Source organism: Heptranchias perlo, chromosome 20, assembly GCF_035084215.1.
Source record: "Heptranchias perlo isolate sHepPer1 chromosome 20, sHepPer1.hap1, whole genome shotgun sequence".
Classification (NCBI taxonomy): Eukaryota; Metazoa; Chordata; class Chondrichthyes; order Hexanchiformes; family Hexanchidae; genus Heptranchias; species Heptranchias perlo.
Window position 1 is genome coordinate 31,829,508 of NC_090344.1, and position 9,597 is coordinate 31,839,104.

General features: G+C 50.3%; 1 pseudogene; it reads left to right on the forward strand.

The window, feature by feature from the left end:
* Positions 1-8,944, forward strand: part of LOC137336107 (transcription factor 7-like 1) — a 36,502-nt pseudogene extending 27,558 nt beyond the window's left edge.
* Positions 8,945-9,597: the final 653 nt, after the last annotated feature.

Here is a 9,597-nt window from a genome sequence, read left to right on the forward strand (position 1 = left end):
TCTCTACTGATAATAATTACTTTAAGTTCCTCCCTCTCATTAGCCCCTTGGTTCCCCACTATTTTTGGTATGCTTTTTGTGCTCTTCTGCTGTGAAGACAGATGTAAAATATTTGTTTAAAACATCTGCCATTTCATGATTTCCCCATTATAATTTCTCCTGTCTCAGCCTCTGAGGGACCAATGTTTACTTTTGCTAATCTCTTCCTTTTTACATACCTGTAGAAGCTCTTACAATCTGTTTTTCTATTTCTTGCTAGTTTACTCTCATTTTCTATTATCTCTCTTTATCAATTTTTTGGTCGTCCTTTGCTGGTTTCTAAAATTTTCCCAATCCTCAGGCTTACTGCTCTTCTTGGCAACATTATAGGCCTCTTCTTTTAATCTAATACTATCCTTAACTTCTTTAGTTAGCCACGGATGGATCACTTTTCCCATGGAGTTTTTATTTCTTTAAATGTTTGCCATTGCTTTTCAACGATCATACTTTTTAATTTAATTTCCCAATCTATCTTAGCCAACTCGCCCCTCATACCTATGTAATTGGCTTTATTTAAGTTTAAGACTCTAGTTTCTGACTTAAGTACGTCACTCTCAAACTCAATATGAAATATTATAATATTATGATCACTCTTCCCCAGAGGATCCCTTACTGTGCGATTACTAATTAAGCCTGTCTCATTACATAATAGAAGATCTAAAATAGCCTGTTCCCTGGTTGGTTCCATGTCACATTGCTCTAGCAAACCATCTTGAATGCATTCCATGACCTTGTCCTCCAAACTACCTTTTCCAATTTGATTTGTCCAGTCTATATGCAGATTAAAGTCCCCCATGATTACTGCATTACCTTTGTTACAAGCTCTTATTATTTCATGATTAATATTCTGTCCAGTGGTATAGCTACTATTCGGGGGCCTGTAAACTACTCCCACCAGTGTTTTCTGCCCCTTGTTATTCCTTATTTCCACTCATACTGATTCTACCTCCTGATCTTCTGAGCCGAGATCCTTTCTCACCACTGTCCGTATGTTGTCCTTTATTATTAGGGCTACACCCCCTCCTTTTCCATTCTGCCTGCCTTTTCTAAATATCATGTACACTGGAATATTTAGTTCCCAATCTTAATCACTTTGCAACCGTGTCTCTGTAATGGCTGTCAGATCAAACCCATTTATCTCTGTGCAACTAATTCATCTATCTTGTTACGAATGCTCCGTGCATTCAGATAAAGAGCCTTTAATTTTGACTTTTTACCATTTTTTCCTGCTTTGACGTTATTTGCTGATGCTCTATTATCGGTAAACTCTCTGTCCCTTCCTGCCACACTCTGTTTATCTTTACCAAATCACTACACTGCTCTGTTGCCTTGACTTTTCTCATTAGATTTCTAAATTTCCCCTCCCCTGTCCTCTCCCCCAGCCACCCCCCGCCCTTTTTTAGTTTAAAGCCCTATCGACAGCCCTAGTTATTCGATTCGCCAGGACACTGGTCCCAGCCCAGTTTAAGTGGAGCCCGTCCCAACGGAACAGCTCCCTCTTTCCCCAGTACTGATGCCAGTGCCCCATGAATCAAAACTCCTGTCTCCCACACCAATCTTTGAGCCACGCAGTCATCTCTATGATCTGATTTACCCTATGCCGATTTGCATGTGGCTCAGGTAATAATCCAGAGATTATTACCTTTTCTGCGTTAAATTTCATCTACCACGTATCCGCCCATTCCACCAGCCTGTCTATATCCTCTTGAAGTCTATCACTATCCTCCTCACTGTTCACTACACTTCCAAGTTTTGTGTCATCTGCAAATTTTGAAATTGTGCCCTGTACATCCAAGTCCAAGTCATTAATATATATCAAGAAAAGCAATGGTCCTAGTACTGACCCCTGGGGAACACCACTGTACACCTCCCTCCAGTCTAAAAAACAACCGTTCACCACTACTCTCTGTTTCCTGTCACTTCGCCAATTTTGTATCCTTGCTGCCACTGCCCCTTTTATTCCATGGGCTTCAACTTTTCTGACAAGCCTATTATGTGGCACTTTATCAAACGCCCTTTGGAAGTCCATATACACCACATCCACCGCATTGCCCTCATCGACCCTCTCTGTTACCTCATCAAAAAACTCAATCAAGTTAGTTAAACATGATTTGCCTTTAACAAATCCGTGCTGGCTTTCCTTAATTAATCCACACTTGTCCAAGTGACTATTAACTTTGTCCTGGATTATCGTTTCTAAAAGTTTCCCCACCACCGAGGTTAAACTGATTGGCCTGTAGTTGCTGGGTTTATCCTTACACCCTTTTTTGAACAAGGGTGTAACATTTGCAATTCTCCAGTCCTCTGGCACCACCCCGTATCTAAGGATGTTTGGAAGATTATGGCCAGTACCTCCGCAATTTCCACCCTTACTTCCCTCAGCAACCTAGGATGCATCCCATCCGGACCGGGTGACTTATCTACTTTAAGTACAGGCAGCCTTTCCAGTACCTCCTCTTTATCAATTTTTAGCCCATCCAGTATCTCAACTACCTCTTTTACTGTGACTCTGGCAGCATCTTCTTCCTTGCTAAGGACAGATGCAAAGTACTCATTTAGTACCTCAGCCATGCCCTCTGCCTCCATGAGTAGATCTCCTTTTGGTCCCTAATCAGTCCAACCCCTCCTCTTACTACCCATTTACTGTTTATATGCCTAGCGAAGACTTTTGGATTCCCTTTTATGTTGGCCGCCAGTCTATTCTCATACTCTCTCTTTGCCCCTCTTATTTCCTTTTTCACTTCCCCTCTGAACTTTCTATATTCAGCCTGGTTCTCACTTGTATTATCAACCTGACATCTGTCATATGCCCCTTTTTTCTGCTTCATTTTACTCTCTATCTCTTTTGTCTTCCAGGGAGCTCTGGCTTTAGTTGCCCTACCTTTCCCTCCTCGTGGGAATGTACCCAGACTGTACCTGAACTATCTCCTCCTTAAAGGCCGCCCATTGTTCGATTACAGTTTTGCCTGCCAATCTTTGATTCCAATTTACCCGGGCCGGATCCGGTCTCAACCCACTGAAATTGGCCCTCCTCCAATTGAGTATTTTTACTCTAGATTGCTCCTTGTCCTTTTCCATAATTAATCTAAACCTTATGATATTATGATCGCTGTTCCCTAAATGTTCCCCCACTGACACTTGCTCACCTCATTCCCCAGAACCAGATCCAGCAATGCCTCCTTCCTCGTTGGGCCGGAAAGATACTGATCAAGAAAGTTCTCCTGAACACACTTCAGAAATTCCTCCCCCTCTTTGCCCTTTACACTATTACTATCCCAGTCTGTATTCGGATAGTTGAAATCCCCCATTATCACTACTCTATGGTTCTTGCACCTCTCTGTAATTTCCCCGGAAATTTGCTCCTCTATATCCTACCCACTAGTTGGTGGCCTATAGAATACACCCAGTAGTGTAATGGCACCTCTATTGTTTCTTAACTCTAACCAAATAGATTCTGTCCTTGACCCCTCCAGGACATCCTCTCTCTCCAGAACTGCAATATTCTCCTTAATCAATACTGCCACCTCCCCTCCTTTCTTTCCTTCCCTATCTTACCTGAACACCTTGTATTCAGGAATATTTAGTTGCCAATCCTGCCCTTTTTTGATCCAGGTCTCCGTTATCGCCATGACATCATATTCCCATGTGGCTATTTGTGCCTGCAGCTCACCAACCTTGTTTACCACGATTCGTGTGTTTACACACATGCACTGTAAACCTATCTTAGACCTTCTCGTATTCTCTCTTAGTCTGACCCCACCTAATACTGTATTATTTCTTACTCGAGTGCTATCTGTCTCTCCCAATCCTTTGTGCACCTTGTTTCTCCTTTCCAATGCTACATCCCCCTGCCAAATTAGTTTAAACCCTCCCCCACAGCACTGGCGCACCTCCCCGCAAGGACACTGGTCCCTGATCCATTGAGGCGCAACCTGTCCGTCTTGTACAGGTCCCACCTTCTCCAGAACTGGACCCAATGCCCCAGGAATCTAAAGCCCTCCCTCCTGCACCATCTTTCCAGCCACGCATTCATCTGCACTATCCTCCATTTGAACCTTATTGAGGTCAGAGCATGTGGAGTCAGGGGACAAGTAGCAGAATGGATAGCAAGCTGGCTACAAAACAGAAAACAGAGAGTAGGGGTTAAGGGTGGCTGCTCAGACTGGCGAAAGGCGGGAAATGGTGTTCCGCAGGGATCGGTGCTGGGACCATTGTTGTTCACCATTAATATAAATGAATTGGACCCGAGAAAATTTGCGGACGATACCAAATTAGGGGGTATACTTAATACCGAGGAGGACTGCGACAAAATACAGGAAGACGTTAATAAACTTGCAGAATGGGCGCGCAATTGGCAAATGAATTTCAATATAGGTAAGTGTGAGGTGGTGTATTTTGGTAGGAAGAATGAGGAGGCCACATACTGCTTGGATAATAAGAGTCTAAATGGGATAGAGGAGCAGAGGGATCTGGGGGTACAGATACACAAATCAATAAAAGTAGCGACACAGGTTAATAAGACCGTAAAAAAGGCAAACCAAGCACTGGGTTTCATTTCTAGAGGGATAGAATTGAAAAGCAGAGAAGTTATGTTAAACTTGTATGGAACCTTGGTTAGACCACACTTGGAGCACTGTGCACAGTTCTGGTCTCCATATACCTTGGTTGGACCACACTTGGAGCACTGTGAACAGTTCTGGTCTCCATATACCTTGGCTAGACCACACTTGGAGCACTGCGCACAGTTCTGGTCTCCATATACCTTGGTTAGACCACATTTGGAGTACTGTGCATAGTTCTGGTCTCCATATACCTTGGTTAGACCACACTTGGAGCACTGTGAATAGTTCTGGTCTCCATACAGCTCTGGTCTCCATATACCTTGGTTAGACCACACTTGGAGCACTGTGCACAGTTCTGGTCTCCATATACCTTGGTTAGACCACACTTGGAGCACTGTGCACAGCTCTGGTCTCCATATACCTTGGTTAAACCACACTTGGAGCACTGTGCACAGCTCTGGTCTCCATATACCTTGGTTAAACCACATTTGGAGCACTGTGCACAGCTCTGGTCTCCATATACCTTGGTTAAACCACACTTGGAGCACTGTGCACAGTTCTGGTCTCCATATACCTTGGTTAAACCACACTTGGAGTACTGTGCACAGTTCTGGTCTCCATATACCTTGGTTAAACCACACTTGGAGTACTGTGCACAGTTCTGGTCTCCATATACCTTGGTTAAACCACACTTGGAGCACTGTGCACAGCTCTGGTCTCCATATACCTTGGTTAAACCACATTTGGAGCACTGTGCACAGCTCTGGTCTCCATATACCTTGGTTAAACCACACTTGGAGCACTGTGCACAGTTCTGGTCTCCATATACCTTGGTTAGACCACACTTGGAGCACTGTGCACAGTTCTGGTCTCCATATACCTTGGTTAGACCACACTCGGAGCACTGTGCACAGTTCTGGTCTCCATATTCTAAAACGGGTATGGGGGCAAATAGATTTCCCTGTCAGGAAAGATTGAACAGCCTGGGGCTCTTCTCTCTAGAAAAGAGAAGACGGAGGGGTGACCTGAGCTGATGAAGTGGGAGGGGGGGGTGGGATATGCTTTAGTCGGGATTACGTGAGGGTTGGGGGGGACGGGTAGACCCCGGGCCCGCTTCTATGCTTTCCTGTAAGTGTGAACACGCTCCCTTATATTTCCCTCTCCTGCCAGTGGCACGCCTTAACTCGAGAGGAGCAGTCGAAATATTACGAGCTCGCGAGGAAGGAACGGCAGCTTCACTCCCAGCTCTACCCTGGTTGGTCAGCACGGGACAACTACGTGAGTAGCCAGCTCGCTCGGGGCTAAGCGCCGGCCGGTCGACCACGGGGTGGGGGCGGGGACGCGCCCGATTTAAGTTGCGCCGTAGAGTGGGAACTGCGACACCTTCTCCCTGCGCGCACTTGCGTCTCGTCGGGTGTGATCGGCGGGGGAATCTGTGGGGCGCTCAGACGTCCCGCGGGCGAGGCGCCAACAGGAGACTCGGGGATGGTGCACGTGCCCAGGTGGCGCTGCGGGGCGGTGGGAGAGAGGGAGGGCGAATGGGGGGACGGCGCCCTCCGGCCGGGCGGGAGGAGCGGACGTGTTACTGATGCCAACTGGGCCACGGATCTCCCCCACGGTGGCGACGTCTTTTGGTTTTTGCGTAGCGCGGCCGTTTGTGTGACACGTTGCCCACCGGGGAATGGCGGTGACTGACTTGGAAGTGTCTGTTTGACAGGGAAAGAGGAAGAAGCGGAAACGAGACAAACAGCAGACGGAGTTGGATAGTCGGGGTGAGTCTTTCCCCTCCTCGGGGTTCAGTACGACGCCCGTGTCTCGTGCGTGCGATCGAGGCCTGGTATAATTGGGAGGTCCTCCTGTTCTCTTGGTCAGCTGGGGTGTCCGAGAGGCAGAAACCCATCGCTGCGTTGGGGGGGCCTGCAGACCGAAGAGCTGAGAGATCGGCCGAGTTCCCATCTCCTGCATTGGGTGGTCATTTCTTGGGGTCATCGGGCTGGGTCCGGGACGGGCAGAGAAGGGGGATGCTGGGTGTGCGACACCGTCTGGTTTTCAGGTCATCTCGTCTGTGCATGTCATCTCTGGACAAACTGTCTTTGAAGAGGATGGGGACAGCGGGAGCTTGTTTGACGGTCGGCACGTGGAACTGGGAGTCGGCCTCCATCCCATTGCTCGTGTCTTGACTCACTAACCCTTTCTGTTGCTTTGCTAACCCTCTCTCTCCCTCTCTCTCTCCTGTGCATGCAGTCTGTGAAGTCCATTGGTAGTCACGGCAGGTAAATCCCTTTCTCTCCGCCACCTTCCCACGAACCACTTCTAGGTCAACAGGTCAGAAGTGGGGAGGTGTTAAACCGTTGTCGGGAGATGGTTTTGTCGCCTCTCTTTATTGCTCCTGGCTCGGTGAACGTGTTTCTCACTGGCAACGTCACGCTCTGCGTCGCTCGGGCTACGGAGGCGGGAGGGTCTCAGATGGGGGGGGGAGGAGGAGTCTGACCTCGGTCAGGTTTGGCTCATTTTGACGCAGCTCGGCTGGCGACAACTGATTGTGTTGACTGGGGTTGGACCACTGTTGGGGGTGGGGGGTGGGTGGGTGAGGAGGAGGGAGGTCCCCCTCGAGACACAGTGACTCGTCCCGCTGTGTCCGGAAACTCCGGTACAGGTCAGCCATTCGTCGGGATGTACCATTACTGTGGGTGCATGGGGGCAGACTTGGGATGTACCATTACTGTGGGTGCACGGGGGCAGCTTGGGATGTACCATTACTGTGGGTGCATGGGGCAGAATTGGGATGTACCATTACTGTGGGTGCACGGGGGCAGGCTTGGGATGTACCATTACTGTGGGTGCATGGGTCCGACTTGGGATGTACCATTACTTGTGGGTGCATGGGGCAGAATTGAGAATGTACCATTACTGTGGGTGCATGGGGCAGAATTGGGATGTACCATTACTGTGGTGCATGGGGGCAGGCTTGGGATGTACCATTGCTGTGGGTGCATGGGGGGCAGGCTTGGGATGTACCATTGCTGTGGGTGCATGGGGGCAGGCTTGGGATGTACCATTGCTGTGGGTGCATGGGGGCAGGCTTGGGATGTACCATTGCTGTGGGTGCATGGGGGCAGGCTTGGGAATGTACCATTACTGTGGGTGCACGGGGGGCAGACTTGGGATGTACCATCACTGTGGATGCATGGGGCAGAATTGGGATGTGCCATTACTGTGGGTGCATGGGGCAGAATTGGGATGTACCATTACTGTGGGTGCATCGGTCCGACTTGGGATGTACCATTACTTGTGGGTGCATGGGGCAGAATTGAGATGTACCATTACTGTGGGTGCATGGGGCAGACTTGGGATGTGCCATTACTGTGGGTGCATAGGGCAGAATTGGGATGTACCGTTACTGTGGGTGAATGGGGCAGACTTGGTATGTACCATTACTGAGGGTGCATGGGGGCAGACTTGGGATGTACCATTACTGAGGGTGCATGGGGGCAGAATTGGGATGTACCATTATTGTGGGGTTGCATGGGGCAGAATTGGAATGCACCATTACTGAGGGTGCATGGGGGCAGAATTGGGATGTACCATTGCTGTGGGTGAATGGGAAGGGGGGGGTCCCATTGCTGTGGTTGCATGGAGGGGGAGATGTATAATTGGTGTCGGGGGAAGACTTGGAATCTACCATTACTGCAGGGTGGGGGGAGGGGGGGCACGATTGGTGTGCAGTGCGGGTCTGTGCTGTGCTGTGAGATGTGGGTGTGCACGTCGCGGTGACCTTCTCCGCTCGCTCGCTCGCCGCGCGCCTCTCTCTCTCTCTGATGATTCCCTCCTTCTCTTCCAGATCTGTCCCTTCCGGCATCGCGGCGGAAGCTGAAGTGCGTCCAGTACCTACGGGCGGAGGCAGCTGCGCCCTGCCCGCCTCTGCCGGTGGCAGCGTCTTGGACTCGCCGCCCTCTCCCTCCGCCCTGCCCCCGCTGCCCAACCCCCGGGCCTCTGAGCAGGCCCAGCCTCTGTCGCTCACCACCAAGCCCGAGCCCCTCTCCAAGCTGGCTGGCGCCCCCCACCCCTCCACCTCCTCCTCCGTTGCCCCCCTCTGCCAGCCTGGCCGAGAGCAGCCCCTCGCCAGTGGGTGCCCGCCACCTCTCCTCCTACACCGCCATCCCCACCTTCCTGCTGACCCCCGCCTTCCTCGGTGGAGGCAGCCACCCACTCCCATCACGCATTGCCCGCCATGCAGACGCAACCACTGTCCCTGGTAACCAAAATCATCAGAGTGAGGCCCCGCCATTCTGCCCTGTCCCCCCTGTACAGCCCTCCGTCTCAGGCCCCCTCTCCTCTCTTCCTCCCCCTTCCTGCCACAGAGTTTTTTTTAAGAAGAAGTTCTTTGAAGCTGGTCAATATTTGACCCAATTTTTATATTAAAAACTGTAAATACCTTTTTAGTTTATGCGGCTGGAGGGGGGGTGGGAGGGGTGGAGGGGGCGTATCCATGACGATGGGGCTCTCTGTGCGTCTCTCCCTCTCTCTCTCTCTCCCTCTCTTCCCCCACCTCTCTCTCTCTTCCCCCACCTCTCTCTCTCTCTCTCTCTCTCTCTTCCCCCACCTCTCTCTCTCTCTCTCTCTCTCTTCCCCCACCCCTCTCTCTCTCTCTCTCTCTTCCCCCACCTCTCTCTCTCTCTCTCTCTTCCCCCACCTCTCTCTCTCTCTCTCCCTCTCTCTCTCTCTCTCTCCCCCCTCTCTCTCTCTCTCTCTCTCTTCCCCCACCCCTCTCGCTCTCTCTCTCTCTCTCTCTCTCCCCCCTCTCTCTCTCTCTCTCTCTCTCTCTCTCTCTTCCCCCACCCCTCTCTCTCTCTCTCTCTCTTCCCCCACCTCTCTCTCTCTCTCTCCCTCTCTCTCTCTCTCCCCCCTCTCTCTCTCTCTCTCTCTCTTCGCCCACCTCTCTCTCTCTCTCTCCCTCTCTCTCTCTCTCCCTCCTCTCTCTCTCTCTCTCCCTCTA